General features: G+C 39.3%; 1 protein-coding gene across 10 annotated transcripts in view; it reads right to left on the bottom strand.

The window, feature by feature from the left end:
- The window catches only part of DLGAP1 (DLG associated protein 1), a 427,607-nt gene that overhangs the window by 339,503 nt on the left and 71,719 nt on the right, over positions 1-16,385 (bottom strand). For 9 of the 10 annotated variants that reach the window (XR_016280603.1, XR_016280604.1, XR_016280605.1 and 6 more), the window contains one exon: positions 1,811-1,976. The gene's annotated coding sequence lies outside the window, so the exon portion shown is untranslated. Of the gene's footprint in view, positions 1-1,789; positions 1,977-16,385 lie in introns of all 10 variants that reach the window. The other variant, XM_089517115.1, reaches the window with a different exon arrangement.

The raw sequence follows: 16,385 nt of genomic DNA, 5'->3' as shown, positions 1-16,385 counted from the left end.
AAAAAAAAAAACACCCAGATATTGATACTGGCAATGCATTGACCACTTTTCACACACAAAAGAAACACTAACAGACATAGTTGATTCATCCAAAGTTATGGAGGCTTTTTCTTCAGTTGCACTGTGTACAATATAATGCAATATTTATATACACACTCTTCTCCATCAACTTCCAACCAACTACTCCGACATCTGCTCCAAACAACTCTCCAAGCTAACCCACAACTACCCACATGTGACCAGTCTTTTTGTCCACTTATATAGAAGGTTGGCTGTGAGTCATTACTTTGTGCCACATAGTATGATGCAAATGTGCTGTAACTCTGCCTTATGTCTTGTGTTATTATTAATGTCACAGTTATTCCAACATCAACTTGAAAAATGACTTCACAAATCTCCAGGTGAAAGACCTAAAACTTATGCACATCAGAATTGCAAACTTTGTTTCACTAAGTGTAGTCATATAAAACAAATCAAAGTAGCTGCAGTAACGCTAGTTAGTCTGTAGATTTATAGTCTATATGAGCAAAATGAATGGAACTGCAAGAACACTGTTTCCCAGAAAAACAAAGAAAGAAAAGACTATGGAGTTTATCGTGCCTAGCGCAGGATGTAAACACACAGGGATGGATATATCCTTCCCTGTGCATTTACATCCTGTGCCTAGCGTGGGATTAAAGCCCCATGTGATAAATTCCTATATAGAGGGAATTAGGGAGAAGGGAACAAACACATGACACAGAAAGACAGTATTTCTCCCTCTAAAAAAAATCTTATCCTTATAATTTAATTTTAATGAAAATTCAAAGGAGCTCTTCCCTTTCCCTAGTAAAATGTAATTGTCAGTTGCAAAACTGCCAAAAGTATCTAATTGGCATTAATGTTGCAAAAGCAAAACATTAGTGGATTGCTTTCTTATATTACATTCTTTGTTACTTTTTGGATTTTTTTAAAAAAACAATTTAAAAGAAAATGGCCTAAAATAGGAGTTGCGGGGAGAGGGGGGAGATTTAAAAAAATTCCCCTCCACCACTTTTTGCTGTAACAAGCACTACATGACAAAAAGTAATGGTGTCTCTCTCCCATTATGCCCACAGTAAATGTGTTATACATAACAGTTACTAAGGATAATGATTTTATTTTGGAGTTCCATACAATGTTTTTTCATCCTCTCATTTCCTGGGAGCTGCCAGCATTACCAGACTTTTTATTTCCACTTCCCAGGTTGGTTTCTATTAAACCAGTATTTTCAGAAATATATTGGTTATTTACCTCTGCATTTCTACCGTGCAAGACCCAGCAAAGATGACCTCCAAGTAAACACTACTTTTGTAGACTACAGATTCGACAGAGATCAAGTGAGGGAAGGGGAATGTTAACACTGAAAATACAATGATCTCAATGCTTGACTAGTACCATATTCCTAAAGGATTTTAGTATTTTGATCATAACTCCTGAAGTTAACAAAAGGCTCAGTGGAAACTAGTGAAAATCTGACATGTGGGAGGACGAAGGAAACAAGAGACGGAGGGAAACGTGGCATATTTCAAGAAAGAACTAGATGAAAACCTATGCATATTTAGCTGCATCCAAATCAAATAAAAATTGGAAACTTGTGATATTTTAGAGGCAGTCCAGTTGAGCCCATAGAGGTTTACCATCCTGAGAGGTGTTCATTCTCCATGCTCCTCAAAATGTAAATACTAACAAAATATACACATTTTCACAGTAAAGAAGGAGTTTGATGTCGAAGTACAGATTACAAGCAACAACATTAAAAATCTCTGACCATCTGCTGAAGATACATTACTTTTCATGATGCTTCCACTGCAGACTTTTTTCTTCAAGAAGCTTAAACAGATGGCTGGAGTACCATTGTCTCTTTGCTTGTATCCATGAAGATAATTAATACGATTTTTGTTTTTGTTTAAAAAAAAGTCAGTAATGTGGTCCTCAGGTTTTCTGTGGAAGTCTGTCTGTAAAATGAAATGTAAAACAAAATAAAAAAAGTTACTGAATATGAATACTCAGATCAGAAATCACATTAGACATTTATGAAAGCAAACTCTTGAGAAATTTATTTTACCTTATTGAATATCCTTCTGCAAAGCAATAACTTAAAATTAAGTACCATGCACCCACCCATCCACTCTGATCTGACAAAAATAAATAACAAGATTTAGTTATGCAGAGCTGCTCACAGTTAAAATGTGACATTGTCCTGTATATTTGTAGATATATATTTATGAGTAAAAATAAAAACTACTGATACCCTAAAGCACACTACTAAGATGCCTTAAGATGCCAGAGTATCAGAATTTACTTGAAGACTGTCCACTGAATGGAGAAGAATTGGAAGTGAAACAGAAACAATGAAAACCATGGAAACAAAAAATGGAACTCACATCATGGCACAGGGCACCGGAAAATATTTATAAGTTAATAATAAAAACACCAGCTACAAGTTCAACTGCAGCTAGATGCCAAGGAATTCTACAGAAATATGTAATTTCAATTACAGGAGCCATAGCAGGTAAATAATAATAATATATATTTATCATCCCAAGCAGGGATATTTAATATCCCAAACAGTCTTCTTGGATAGTAAATATGACTGTAACTCATTCATGTGTATCTAGTACGGAGTGACAGTTTAACCAATGAAAGTAGTGTCTATTGTAATGAAATCTCTAGATCATCAATGCTTTTTTGTCAGTATTAACACCATATTTTCTGTGCTATCACCCCAGAACTCTGCTGCAATGGTGTATATGCCCTCAAGTCACTTGCTGACTTATGGCAACCCCATGAATTTCATAGTCAGGCAATACTCAGAGGTAGGGGTTTTTTTTCTGTTCCTTACTATGAAATATAGCCTACAGCCCTTGGGATTCTTTGCCGATCTCCCATCCAAGTACTAACCATTACTGAACCTTTAAAAAGTCCCTAAGAATGGAGACAATTTTCATTCTAGATGCAGGACTTCTTCACTTAATACACTGCAGTGAATTACTCAGACATCTCTTTTCATGCTCCTGGCATAATATACAGAAAGGATCATGCTTGCACATCTCATCTGAAATGATGTCTATGCTGTACATGTATGCACAATTTTCACATTTTATCAAAACAGAATAGGCTCTTCCTAGGCTCTGGTATCTAGCTCAGCTCTGGAAATTAATAAGTACCAAGAAATAGTTGTCTTTTTGTTATTAAATGGGCAAAAGTGTCACTTTGTTTTTCTGAACGCTGCAGAATTTCATTCCCTTTTTAAGATAAGAAAACTCTAAACTAAGATTAATTGAAGAGAAAGGAATTCTGCAGAACTTTATTGTAGAGATCTTTCCCTTTATTGTAACCCCCCCCCCCCAAAAAACCCCCAACCCATTAGAGTAAGATTAATTGATTTAAATTGTAGGATTCTTTCCTCTTCTTGGTGTAAGAAAACTCTGGAATAAAATAAACAGAAGCGAAACTTGGTTTGCATCTTAATAAGAATTTTATAAAGCATCTAAATTTTCTACAAAATCAAAGACATTTCATCATTACTCACGTGAATATGGAGTGAAAGTAATCAGGAAAAGTGCAACTACTCTTAGTGACATGGCTGAAATTTGTATATTTCTGGTCAGAACATGATCTCCAGCAACTTGTAATACTTGTATTTAAAATTCCAGTAGAAGGTACATATAAAACGAATACATCAAATGTAACTTTAAAAAAAGCACAGTAAAAGCACAATAGAAACAGCAGCAAAAAAAGGAAGCTGTTTTAGTTTTAAACCCATGTCTGCTATGCTCCAAAATGATGTCAAACAAATTAAAGCTTCAGCCGAACAAAGTAAAGAGTGCCTAGGGTTTCCATGGTTTTACAACCCCTGAAGACTCGGGCTTACAGTTTGGAGGTACTCCTGGTTTCAATGCTGAATATACTCCAATTTCCATGATAATGAAGAGCACACTTCCACAGTGGATATGTCTGATCTGGCTAGAGCGATGCATGCCTTAGGTCTGTCCTTGGATTACTGTAATGTGCTCAACATGGGACCACCTTTGAGACATGTTTAGAAACTTCAGCTGGTCCAAACACTTATAGCTAGACTGTTAACTAGGGCTGATTACAGGGAGCACATGACTCCCTTTGTTAACAGAGTTCCACTAGTTACCAGTCTGGTTTTGGGCACAATATGAAGTGTTTGTTGTGACCTATGCAGGTGCTTCTTGCGACCTATACAGCTTTATACCACTCAGGTTCAGGCTAGATGAAGGCTGTACCTTTCCAAACAAATCTCTCAGACCTTTGCGACCTTCAGGGGAGGCCCTTCTCTCCATTCCAGCCCTCTCACAGATACATTTGGTGGAAATATGGAAAAGGAACTTCCCAGGCCCGGGCTAATGAACTGAAGCACCTAAATTGGGCTCTACGGGCTAACAGTTACTCCAGACATCAGAAGAGCTGCCAGATCCAGAAAAAAACATAGGAGCAAAGACAAATAACTATCCAAAAGAAAGTATTTTTACCATACATCAAAGGAGTCATGGGCAGAATAGGTAAACAGATGAGGAAACACAACCTCCAACTGATCTACAGACCAATCAAGAAAATCCAGCAAATGCTGCACTCACCGAGGGACAGGACAGACGTTCTCCTGCTCCAGGAGTTTAACGCATATTGTGCAGGTGAAGGTAGGTCTACATAGGGACCACTAAACTGTTGGCTCTCTTCTATATCCTGCAGGCATGAAGTGACAAAAACTAGGCCCACTAGAGAAGCCAATTATCAGCACTGTCTGAGGTGCTTGACCTCAACAGTAGCAATTTACACAGCAGAGTGCAGAAGCACAAACTCAGTACAGTGCGTCCTTCTTTTACTATCCCCCGCATAAAAGAAAATGTATGTATGCTCAAGCCCCATTACAAGTGCTCGCAGAGGTGCAGGGTGGCGGTGGCGTGCACATGCCACAAACACACACACCATTGTTTCTTCTGGCATGCGCCACAACTTCTTCAGCGTATAATGTGCCTGCATATGACATGGGCACACTGTAGTATTTGGCAATATTGCAATGACCAACCTAGAGACACAGCTGGATTTGGCCAAAAGTCCTTGGAGGCTTTTATCACTTGTTTTAATATGTAAAGTTATATACAAACTCTCCAACTCACTTCAACCCATACCTGCCCTGGGTTTTAGAGCACTTATATAAAGTGGTAATGACTAAGGGTTGAAACCTGGTGTCATTTCTCATTTTCAGCCATACAAACTATTTTATACTGTCTTAAAGGGACATTGTTCCCAACATAAACGCAATGTCCAAACACAAATCAAAGAACACAATAGACACTGCAGACTGAGCAAGCCAGAAAAATCAGCAGTAGCAGAACACATCATAAACCAACCTGGGCATAGAATGCTATTTGAAAACACTGAAATTCTGGACCATGCCGACAACTCCCAGGTCAGGATACACAAGGAGGCCATTGAAATCCACAAACACCTGCACAACTTCAACAGGAAAGAAGAACTGCTGAAAGTAAACAAAGGAGCTCTTCAGACCGGCCATTAAGGCCAGCCTGGGGGTGGAGTTGGGGTGTCACATCCACATGACGCATGCCCCGGCTCCACCTAGGGTGCCATGACACACCATACAGCACAAGGCATCACGGTGCTCCTCCAGTATTGCATCTGCACAACGCAGCACCAAAGGAGTTCCATATAGTAGCAGCGCCGTAGCTATTGCACCCTTTCTAGGATGCAAAAAGGAGCCACTTTTTGCAGCTACTTTTTGTACCCTGGAAAGGCCAGATCAAGGCAACAGTGTGCAGTTGCCGCAGCCCCGATCCAGCAAAATGGAGATGCCTCCAGGCTGTCCCTTAGGGGTGGTCTGAAGAGCCCCAAAGTTTGGCTACCAGTCTTGAAAAACTCCAAAATCAAGACTCAATAAATGCAGATGAAAACCACCCAAGGTCAGGGGGCTTCCCTGCAGACAATGGATTGCTAGTTAAATAGACACACATTCACAATGTGTATCCTCCTACCCTGAGGCCTTGCTATTTAACAACAGGTCAACACAGGGATTAACATGTAAATCACTTCCTTCCAACCAAGGCTCGCACAAGTATACGTATATACCCCACCCTCCGAAGATGCCAGCCATAGATGCAGGCAAAACATCAGGAATAAATTCTTCCAGAATGCAGCCACATAGCCATGAAAACCCACAGAAAACTATGGATGGTGGCCGTGAAAGCGTTAAAAAATCAAGCCACTTTTTCCCTGTCTGTCTGCTCTGGCCCTTTGTGCACTAAATGTTTTACAAGGAAAGGGGTCTTGTTAGTGTGCTGCACTTTTTTAAAAATCTTTTCCAGTGTTAATGAATATGCTTTAAATGGCTTTTAATTCTACAGATAGTTGAATCACCTTTTATTCTGGAAGCCATTCTAAGTCCCAGCTTTGGAGAAAAGGCAGAGTATAACTAAACAAATACCATATTATACTCCAGTATTTGGTACAGTAGTTCAGAGAGAGCCCAAAGTCTTTCAGCATAAAACAATATTTATTTGCCATGAAAAACCAGCAGCAAGGGGATAAAATGAAGCCCACAGATTAGGGAATTCTAAAATGTCGTTGTGATAATGGAAATGCTCTTGGTGGTATCTCTCCATCAATGGACCTTAAATAATTTTCTTTATCAAAATTCCAAATACAGAGCCAGTGGGAAAGATGTTGCATTAATTAATTGTATGCAGGTTAAAATAATATTTTAAAAGTTACTGGCAGGCTTCTGTTACTTCCTGACTTAAAGGTGCTCCATCAGAAACTAGACAGTAAAAAGTAGAAAGGACACAGAGTACCTGAAATCTTCTCTTTTAAAAATATTAACATGCATGTCTTCAAAATGACTGTGAAAGCCAGACTGTAAGTGATGGGTTCTATATGTTCAAGTAGGTGTGTGTGTGTTAAAACTGTTCTTTCATAGCACAACTAGATAAATTATTGTTTAAAAGCTAACAAAACCTATTTAGGTCATCATACTAGAGAAACAAGATTTTACTTAATATAAGCAGAGAAACTGTATGGATTACAATCTTTAACTGCTAGATTAATGAACAATGATTTTAGTTGATTATTTGCTTAGTTAATTTTAAATCAATGAGGCAAAAACATGCTAATTTATTTCTCAGGTTTATTTGTATTGTACTTGTTACTGAATAGGAATTTATTTAAAAGTCAGCCATTCCAAACACAAGCATAATAGCTTTTGTTTATTACTTTTTTTGCACTTCTTTCCATGATATGCAAATTTGGGGTGTGGGGTGTGTGGAAAACCTGACTAGCTGCTAAGTGAGTATAACAGTGTCCACTGTCCATTCAGCTATCTATTGCAGTTAAATGGATAGATGTTTTTTCACACCATCCAGCCAACAAATGCTGTTTTCTCCTAAATTCAAGAGTATGGAAACAGTAGCTCTTCTGGGACAAACTATATGTAACATTCATTCCATTTGTAACAACAGGTTTGCATAAATGTAGGCAATACTTGAGATACCTTGAAAGTGACAGAATTTGGTTCTGGGTGTTGGAATAAAAATCCAGTATTGAACCATGTATAAGTTCTAAATTTATCTGGATGTAGGGGGCATGGAATCCACTTTGGAATTGTATCTTTGTTGTTCACATTTTGAATGCACCCAAGTAAGTTTTTTGGGGAGGGGGGGCTGCCAAAAACCTAATTTAAGGATAATTGATCTCAGGAGGTTCTCCAAGTTTCCCTAAAGATTCACATTGTTGGCTGTGTATAACCGATGCAAATAGACCAAGAATAAATTGGGACAAATCTCTACATGCCTTGAGCATGTTTTAAATACATCCACATCATCAATTCCATCTTTATTCGAGTGCTGACATTTCTGAGCAACAGAACTCACAGAGATGCTCATAGATGCCGTTCCAATAAAAAAAAATAGTATGAACAACAAAACCTGAATAGATGAGTGAGATTATCTGGATGGCCGCCTAAAAAAAGTTTGAATAACTCCTCAGAGTTGTATTTTTCCCCTACACAGTGGAGAATGGTGTCAGTAGTGAAAATAACAATGAAGAGGAGGAAGAGTCAGAGGCATCTGATGATGGTGAATTAATGATTAGCTTTTCCTTATGCTTAGTAAAGGTAGAACCATTTTTACCAAAGTGCCCTGAAGTGTGTCTTGAGATGTTTCAGTGAAGATATTGTTGACTGTCTTTGTTCTGATGGATGAGACAATGATAGTAGTGTACAGAGACGTGGAGCTGTAGAAGCTGTAGGTAGTGGTACTGATGATTGAACAGATGTAGTACCAAAGTGAAAACTGATGAAACAGTCCCAGGGACAATAGGAAATATAGGAACTGTACAAGCCAAGGTAAGAATGGAGCTTCAGTCAATACCAAGATCAACACTGAAGTTTGAACTCTAATGACCAGTCTGGAGGTGGGCATGAGATAGTAGATGAAGTAGGCTGTCAGTCTTGGGACTCACAATAAGCAATGGGAGGCAGTTTTGGTGAGCTGTGGTGACAGTAAGTGTATTGTAACCCATAGCCTCTACTTGGCAGAGAAACAGGAGTCCAACCTGTTCTTCTTGGAGACCTATTCTTAGAGACCTGTCACATCTAATTGATGGTGATCAGGAGTAGGAATGCCAACAGTGATGTCACCAACTGTGTCCTATATACTGCTTTGACTCTTACTTACACTCAGAAAAAAAATTGAATATGGAAACCTGTTTCTAGAAAGACCTATGCAACAATAGTAAGAATATTGGTTGCTATAATCAGTGGGGGAAAGACCTATGGATATGAGTATATGCATCATGTGGAGTAACATGGTGATCTTGATTTCAGATCCATGGTGATAAATTTCACAGGAGACAGAACTCTCTCTAGGGGGATGACTAATAATTATGCATGGGGAGTCTTATTCAGCAATCTTGAATCTCACCTTCAGGAAACATAAGATGCTTAAGAATAACCTTCATATGGATCTTGTGGAGGTGATGCTGGCTATTGAATCGACTCTTCTAGTTGTTTCGTAGATGAGACCAATGGGACTTAAATTGTTGGCATGGAAACCACTATCAAAGTTGTTAATGTTGAGCCAAAGCAGACATACAGTTGACTTTGAAGGTTTGTTCTTTATCTTTGATGACTTGTCCATTTTTACCCTTTTTAAAATCTGAGATGCCTCACCAGACTCCTTTTGGCTAGAATGCTTATAGTGCTTGTTAGCTGATCTTTCTTCTAACATCTTCCCTGAAGTCAGCAGTGTTGAGCTAGATTGATGGGTATGGATTGAGGAAGATGAGATATTCAGGACTGAAGAGCCTCTCAAAATTGATACTGACTATCACTGACTACCCTGAAGAGCCCTTCTTGAAAAAAGGAGGAGGAGTGTCAAGATAACAGACCCCAGATGGAGCCAGAGGAGGATGGCATTATCATGGCACTGACAGAAATAGAGCCTAATCTGTCCTGGGCAGTAGCTGCAAATCAGGAGAATACAGAGTCATTTTAACCTGGAGAGCACAGTCAATTAAAATACCATGAGCAAAAGGCAGGAAATACCATGCTCTGCTTTAAATACAGGATACTGAGGGAATGAAGCCAGCTAGGCTGGTAATAAATTAGATCAGCCTAGACCATTCTCTTGCTGCAGACAAACAGCCCCAAGACCTTCTTGCTCCAGCACCTCCTTGCCCCATTGTTTGAAATCTATTGCTTTGTGGATCTCTGACCTTCAGAATGTATCTCAGACTGATCTAGCAACTCTCTTCTTGCTTTGTACTCTGCCCAGTACTGCTTTTCCCATGTGGACCTCAGAGTGCCCTGACCATGCTTCTGCTTCCAACTGTAATCCTGTGTAAATCCTGGGACTGGGCTGATTTTCCTCTGCCAGTTACTGCTGACTGTATGTGCATTCACCTGGGCACCTGCCACCCTTAAAGATGATACCAATACTGAACCAAAGTGGTCATTAGCAATGCTACTAGGCCAGAAGTAGTTGAGGAAGAGTCATTAACCATCATTGTTTGTTGAATTGGCAAGAGCAAGTTTTAAGTGAGTGAGCTGCTCTTTCAAACTGATACTAGTGTGTCCAGGACATAATTATTAGCTGTTGAATCAGCCTCACTCAAAGCCTCTTTTCATGCCACTAAATACAAGTTAAACTGACAGTCACGAAGATCTTGTTTGGTGAATCCTGGACAGATGGAATAGGACTTAGCAGATGGATTCCACAAGACAAAGAAGTCACTCAAATTGTGTATCTGATAAGGCTATTTTTCCCACAGGAGGTGCCCCATGTAAACAGTGCCTTAAAAGTCCATAAAATTCTTTAGGCCAATGACCATAAAGAGAATAAAAACATAACTCCTTCAATGAAAAAACATCAAATATAAGCAAATGAACAGGCAAGAAAATAAAATGATAAACTCTCTATTTGAGCTAGTGAATGATGAAGACAAATAATGTTGCTATCAAAGCTGCCCATGCAGGGAATGAAAAGGAACTGAGAGAAAGTACCATGCTTACTAAGGTGGGATGAAGAAAGAGGGAAGCTCCTGTCAAAATTATTCAGCTCTAGAATGTTTCAATTGTGGCTCTGTGAATGATTTTTGCCTAAATTGCCTAAATTACACAAATTGTGTAAACTGCATATCTGAGCTACTATTGCCACTGTCTTGTTACACAAACTTTTAAAAATTGTAAGTGCTGAACACCCCATTTTGTGGGGTGTAAAAAACAAAAACAAACAAATAAATATGAGCAATCATTGAGTGCTTCAGTGGTTCTGTATGTATCCATTTTGCTTCAGGAAAGACAATAGCTCTACTCAGAAGCATTACTGCATAACCCAGAAAAACCTCCACAAAAAGCTTGGCATCAAGTTAGTGCACCGAAGGTGAGAATTTTCGCAGAAGCTGTTGATTGTTCAGCAGATTGTATCCTTTGGGAAAGAGAAAGGTGAAATCTCTCCAAGAGAGCAAGCATGGTGTAGTAGTTTGAGTGTTGAACTATGGCTCTGGAGACTAGGGTTTGAATCCATGCTCAGCCACAAAACCCCAGTGGCTGATATTGGGCAAGTCACACTCTCTCTGCCTCCAAGGAAGGCAAGAACAGACTTCCTCTGAACAAATTCTGCCAAGAAAATCCATTGATAGGTTTGCTTGGCTGTAATAAGTTGGAATGACTTAGAGGCACACAACAACAACAACCACATTACATCCCCAGACAGATTACCCCTGAGGGAATACAGCCTTCAGCAGAAACAAGTTCCCCACTCGTGATTTCACATACGGAGTTCATCAAAGTTTCATATTGCTTTTTAAATACAAAATATGTCTCTCTTCCAGTTTATAGCTACCATGCTGATGCGTCTTTAAGATGACACCAAAGTATAAGTAGGGAACAATTAATTGAAATTTAGAGTAAATTATTCCCAGGTGAAATTTGAAAGAATTTCTAAAACCCGCAGTTCAACCTAATTCCCTTCCCCAATCTTTGTTGTTTCAGAGTCCAATGCCAGTTGCCTTCTCCCCTAAATCCTTAAATTAAATCTACTTTCAGGCTGACTGCTCTGATTAATAACTCTCTAATGTTAGCTCTCTGTGTTGGCTGAAACATGTTTTGTTCAAAGCAAATCCTCTCCCCCTGGATAGTGGCAATTTCAGCACTGAAGGAATGACTCACCGCAGCTTGTTTCTGCCACTCATACTGAGGCATGTGCAATCATTTTAAGACAGTATTTCTTATCTGCCTCAATAAACTGTAAAATACAGTACTGGATGGCTCACAGGATATCCACTGTGTCTGCGGGGGAAAGACTTATGAGGTTCCACAAATATCTATTTCTGCTATTTCTGTGCTAAACAGAAGTACTATTTCTTTGCATGTCTGTGTGAACACTAGAGGCAGGGGTCAATGCCACTATAATTTCTGCATTGTTAGCTATACTTTGTTGGAAAGAAAAAAAATATATAAACATTTTAAGCATCATGTCCAACTGAGGCATTCCAAATAAAGAACTAAAATACTTGGTGTTTTTGGAAGAGTGTTTCTTCTTATCTATTTCACAAATTATCTATTCAACTATTTCTGTATACATTTGTTAAATGCTGTCTAACATACACACTTTAAAATAGACAGGGATGTACCACATGAGCTTTTTACAGAATAAGGCCAGTGGTTCATCTACACTACAATTGTCTCCTCTGACTGAGATGGAATCTACACAAGGGCTGTATGTCCTGGTTTGATCCCTTTATTGCTACACACACCTGGTTTAATCCAAACTGACACCAATTTGGAAAGCCATATGGACCCCCCCCTCCTGAAAGTACCCCTACAATGTAGCCAGATCACTGCATGTGGGTGTTTATACCTGCACTGTGTTTATTTGTTTGCTGTATCAATTTATGCCTGGTCACATGATTGCAGCAACTGCAAGGTTTTAAAAAAAATCTCAGAACAAATGTGCTTAAGCAAATAGCCTTTGCTTTCCATTCTTTTTGATTATCTACTGTGCTTCTGTAAAGTGAAACCCATGGCGGTGAGGGGGTGGTGAAATAGCAACCTATGAGTGTGTGAATACAAACACCAAATCCAAAAGAGAGAGGCAAGAGCACCTTTTCTGGGTACTGATACAAACAAGGGAGCTACACTGGTGACAGGAAAGAAAAGGTGAGGTAGGTCATCACCTGGCCTAGATGACCACCAACCAACCTGGTCCTACCCTTCATGCCCCTGATTCCACCTTGATTCCAATTTGAGGGTCAAGCCACATGTTTTAAAAACTCAGTTCTTCCCCAAAATGACAGAGAAAACTGGAGGTTAAAAACAACAACAACCAGGCATCAAAACTCAGTATTTTCACATTAACATGAAAGGAATGCCATATGTTCCAGCAGGACTGGGATCAGGTAAGGATACATTATTTAGCCTATGTAGATTTAGCCTGAGTTTGGCTTTCCAAGCTCTCAAGCATAGCAATGTAGTTGGAGATCTTTTGGTTAAAAACACTAATGACTGGATCTGGGACCCTATGGGGTTGAATTATTATTATTATTATTATTATTATTATTAATTCCATTTATATACCGCCATTCCTGCGATCATGGTGGTGTACAGCAAGTACAAAATACAAAAAATACCCAATCAAAACCCCCATATTACTACTAAACAGTACAATTCATAAAAACCAGAATCTTAAACCTACTTACAGTAAATCCATATTGAAGGCAGTGTGGCTTAAGGTACAACAATATCCTATTGATTTCACATATGTATGGTCAGCTGTCCATTTTATTGTTCATTATTAGATAGTTTATGAATATTTGTAAACAGCTACCCAAGCAACCTGCTACTAATAAGCAACAAAGGGTGGGGTATTGCTAGGTTATGACTGGTCTGGCAATTTAACAGCAGTCTGAAGTACATAAATAAGATACTGGAGTATATACTCCAGCAAAGGAACAAAACATGACCTACCAGTGAAATGCTTGCTGCACAGCCCATGAAAAGCCTTCATATTTTTGTGTCAACCTTTGAGAGTCCCATCTTTTCTGAGGTAAGAAAGAATATGAAGCAGGGTATCTATAGCTGATCTTAACATTTTAGAAAGGCCACCAAACAATCACAATACCACTCCTATTTCTCACAACTATTCTACCTTTTTTTCCATGAGCTCAAGCAACATGGGATTCCTAAGTGGTTGCTCATCCTGGCTGTGATCAAACCAAGAGTGGTTTAGCTTCAGCACAGTTGCAGCATCATGGGCAACATGTAAATTTACACCAATAGCCTCACTGCGTGCAGATTTACATATCAAAGTTGGACTTTGAAACTGAATCTAATGTAATTTCTTTTCCCAGCCCAGGTGAAATAAAATTATGCTGACCTATGCATGACATAAATTAGAAACAGCACACTGAACCAAAAAAAAGGTCAGTTCTGTTTTCATGAATAGCGCCATATAGAGCACAAGCTGTTTGGAGATGGCAGGAGTTGTAGTTCAACACATCTTGTTGTTCATATTTGCTCTGTTTGATTTTGATTTATGGTGGAATGGGAGACCTCCAAAAGCCCCAATTATCAACTGCCTTGCCCAGGTCTTGTAAATTTAGGGCTGTAGCTTTCCTGATTGAAACAATCCACTAGTAGTGTGGCCTTCCCCTTCTCCTACTGCCTTCAACTTCACTTAGCATTATCACCATTCTCAATGATTCATGGCATCTCATGAGATATACAAAGTACAGTTACCTCAGTTTAGTCATCTTGGCTTCCAATTAGAGTTCAGGCTTGGTTTGTTCTATGACCCATTCATTTCTTTTTTTAGCAGTCAATATATCTAGAGGGCACCATGCTGGGGAAGGCGGCAGCATTTAATCTACATTCCTAGCAAATGTGCCCCGTACCAAGGTCCTCTCAAGTGTTCCTACTAAATGTGCCACTGAAGACTGTGGGACTGATAGAAACACCGTTCCCAAAGGTCTTAAAGCTTGGGCAGGCTCATATGGGAAAATACAGTCTTTCAGATGACCTGGACCCAAGCCAAACTACTTACATCCTAAGGTACTTTTTTTAAAAAAAAATCAATACAAATAAATAAAACTTCAGAATCCTTGAAATTTTTTGATAAAGTATTTTGATAAACTGAATGCTGATTTGTGTTGGGTTTTTTTAAAATGTTCTTTCATTTACTGTTTTTGCATTTTATTGTTTAGTGCCCACAAGTGAGTTTATTACAATATGGCACCAGAGTATTATTACAATTTGATGTGTTCAGGCAATATACATTAACTGATGCATGGATCTGTACTTTCTAGCATTACATCAAAGCCTTTTCGGACACCTAGGCTTCTGGTAGGACCCACCTATACCTGGGCTCTGTTAAGACTTTCTCCAAGGATTATCAGGAGCCTGTTGAAGCACAAGCACAGACTGGGGCCATCAAATTCTTGAGGGACAAATGCCTCCCTAGATGGCAATCTGTCCAAAATTGCTGTGATATCAAGATGCTGGCCACCCAAAAATTCATTTCAGCTCCAGACTGCCTACTATCCTCCCTAGGACTGTAGAAACAGCGGCAATGATAGGTGTATGCCCAAGGCCATCATGAGACAGTGAAGCTTTGTGACCCGTATTTCTTTCTCTCAGGCCAATTTAGATGAAGGGAAGCATTGAAACATGCTTGTCAGGGACAGTCCTTGCTATTTATTACTCACTGGTGCATCAACTTCATGAGGACTGCTCTCTTTCCAGAAGTATAAACCCAACTCCTTTGTACTCAGTGCCTGCTCTCATGGCTCACACTAGTTGGTTAGTCTATGTCTTCCTGATTAAGCACCTGCTGCTGCTGTTGCTGTCTTTCTTTATCATTCAAAGTTGGACAGCCTCTGTGGTTTCTCTTTCTAGCCTGATTAAGACATTTGTCTAAATGCATGGATAACTAAATAGATGGTCTGAACACAGGTACACATACCCACTCCCCACATGTCCCTACCAACACAGTAGTATCAAAGATTTTTACACATTGAGGATAAACATCTGCAGAGGGCTTTGCAAACATTTTTAGCTGAACATGGGGTTATCAAGCTCCCATGATGCTTGATAAGACACCGGAGGCTGTTTGCATGCTCACACTTCAAACATCCCTTTATAACTCTTTATTTGGAGAATTCTATAACAGAATATCTGTGACGAATCAGGTCAATAAATATGAACATTGCCACTCCACTGTTCTTCCCAGTTCTAACGCTTGCATGTGTTTCTTTTAACTGTCCTTTCATTTGAGCTCAATTTAGAATTGTTTTTCTAGCTTGATTTTCTGAGTACATTTCTTGCTAAGGTGATCCTTTCGGGCCCTTGTAATACCCAGTGCTCTGCAGGAAAGCTAGATGTGCTTTTATATCAATGACGTCCAGGCCACTTGGCCCCTTTTCAGCTTATTCGTTTATAAGGCTCCCAAGTCATAAATTGCCTTGTGACACCCAAAGGAGCTTAGCCATTAAGGAAGGGAAAGCTCAAGGACGGACAGACAATAGCCATACCAGGTTGCTGTTCTAGGCTGGAGTCTGCAGAGATATACCAGCCAAGAATTGCAAGAGTTCAGAAAATAAGTGTAGATGGTCAGGACCATGGATATCATCACTCCTGTGGGGCTGGTTAAAAGACTGAAAATAGATATAATTTGCTCATAATTAGCACCACTATCACCACTATCAGTACTATTAGGGGAGCCCTCACTCCAGATCAGACCTGTACCATGGGGAGAATGTGTGTGGATTTCTAACCCTTTCCTTCACAGTAGTTTTCTGCCAAAAAAAATAAGTTCTACTAGTGCTACAGTTTT

The sequence above is a fragment of the Sceloporus occidentalis genome, unplaced genomic scaffold (genome assembly GCF_023333645.1).
Source record: "Sceloporus occidentalis isolate IW3139 unplaced genomic scaffold, rSceOcc1.0.p SCAF_3, whole genome shotgun sequence".
In the NCBI taxonomy this organism is placed as follows: domain Eukaryota; kingdom Metazoa; phylum Chordata; class Lepidosauria; order Squamata; family Phrynosomatidae; genus Sceloporus; species Sceloporus occidentalis.
Note: the sequence above shows the minus strand (reverse complement) of the source record. Positions and strands in the feature narration are given on the sequence as shown.